The following is a 2,438-nucleotide window of genomic DNA, read 5'->3' on the forward strand; positions in this document are numbered from 1 at the left end:
CTGCGACCGTCCGAACGCGGCTCTATTCAGGAAAGAATTTCCAGCGAATTTGGAAAGCCAATCGTACAGTTGTCCGTCCGAACGCCTTATGTCTACCGTCCCGACGGCGCCTAGGAAAACCTAATCAAACGCGATTTAAGTCTTCTGTAGCCTTTAAATAGAGGCCCGTAGGCATGTTGATTGTAAGAATTCGGTATTCAATTCCGTAGAGCTTAGAGAGTAATATTTTAGAGTTATTGTGCTGAATCAGTCTCTCTCAAGCCATTGTCATTGCCGTTGTGTGCTGTTGCTGTGCTGAACTGAAGTCTATCTTAGGGGTTAGCCCTAAGGTAAATGATTTCATTGAAGACCCGTTCAAGTAGGTGACTTGGTTGGGAAGCATTCGTGTTAGGTTACACGTCAGAGTGCTAGATACGATCGCTGCATCGAGTATGTGAGTATTACTGTCTATGTACTAGCTTTGTCTTTTGAATAGTGGATATCCTGGGTTTGGCTGCCCCGGAGTAATTTTTCTCTTGATTGAGTTTCCTCTTCGTTAACAAAATTCTTGTGTTGTTTAAATTCTGCACTTATATTATTTTGTTAACACATTGTGCACACACACACGGTTAAAATAAAAATCGTCTATTTTTTAATTGGTATCAAAGCTTGATACGCTTTGAGAAGATTAAATTCTCGAGTGTTATTCTGTTTGACTTCTATTGTTTATAGCATGTCTGTCAATTCTGTTTCTCATGCTATATCTGTTCATAGAACTATGTTTATTGAACCTAGCATGTCTCATAAACATACTCAGTTTACTTGTGGGGATAAAAGGGTTAGTCATAAAAACTGTAATTCTATCCCTACTTGTTATCACCGTGGCATTAGTGGTCACATCCGCCCTAATTGCTTCCAGATTCGTTCTCAAAAACCTTGGGATAGATCACATGTACCTAGGGAAGGTGAACCTAGTTTCGAGAACCAAGTCAAGAATTTAAGTGATCAAGTTAATCTTATTAGTGAGAAGTTAGGAAGCCTCACTCCTAATGAAAAGATATCTGTCTTGGCTAACAATAAGAAGAAAACTTTCAAACAAGTCTGGGTTAAAAAAGAGGATAATCTGTGTCTAGTTGATCATACTGCCTTAAAAATTCTTGATACTTGTTTGTATAAAAATATAAAAATGAAAAATATATATATATATATATATATATATATATATATATATATATATATATATATATATATATATATATATATATATATATATATATATATATATATATATATATATATATAAGAAAGAATAGAAAAAAAAAATTGTAATAAATGAAAAATAAAAATAATAGGGGTAATTACCTTTTTCCCCCATCAACTACCAGCCATTGTCAACATGCCCCCATGAACTGACACCTCGACCAAAAGAGAGCATCCAATTACCAACTTTACACACTTTGCCCCATTCCGTAAGTTTAATTCGTAAAAAGACATAAATGCCCTCAACTTTTTTAAACATATTAATTTTAATTTTTTTTTTATTAATTACTGTTGGAGGGCATTTTGGTCTTTAAACCAAAATTAACGCCCAAAAATGGAATATTCCGTCCAAGTTAACGGAATTCCTTGACGGAAAGGGGCAAAGTGTGTAAAGTTGGTAGTTGGATGCTCTCTTTTGGTCGAGGTGTCAGTTCATGGGAGCATGTTGACAATGGCTGGTAGTTGATGGGGGAAAAGGTAATTACCCCAAAATAATAAATGTAAAAAAAAAAATATATATAATAAAAATATTGCAAATAATTTTTTTTATATATATATTTTTTACATTTATTTTAATGTATCATTGAATCACAAAAGATAACCAAGAATCATTCTACACATTGAGAAGAAGTAAAACAATTGAAATATTAAACCCAATAAAATCAGACAATAAAAACTTACATAAAAGTGCTGTTGTTCTTCATTGGTGAGACTTCATCTTCAACCTTAGTTAAAAATCTAACTACACATGATTATTGAAAATAAAACCTAACCTAAAGAAAAACTAAACTAAAAAGAAGAAAATATATTTGGTCTCTAGCTCCCTCTCCTCTTCTTGAGGCTTAGATGTCTATTTATAGGGAGAAAACAAACCCTAGAAGCCCTAAAATTTCTAGAAAAATCAAACTTCAATCTCCTAGTCAAATTTAGAAGCAATCATAGTACAAATCGGAATAGAAATCGTCCAGATTTGCGTTCTTATATTATATGACACTTTTGGCATAGCAGAAGTCCGAATTAGAAAAATCATATTTCATAATGATTTGTAGCATTTTGAGTTAGCTTTCCAACACCACTAATTTAATCTTAATTCAATACTTGAACAAAAAGTTATGGCCAAAATACTATGACATGTACAGAATCTAAAATTTAGTCCAATCCGATTTTGACTCCAATTAGAGAAATTTCAATTTAATCCT

The sequence above is a fragment of the Alnus glutinosa genome, chromosome 7 (assembly GCF_958979055.1).
Source record: "Alnus glutinosa chromosome 7, dhAlnGlut1.1, whole genome shotgun sequence".
NCBI classification, from domain to species: Eukaryota; Viridiplantae; Streptophyta; class Magnoliopsida; order Fagales; family Betulaceae; genus Alnus; species Alnus glutinosa.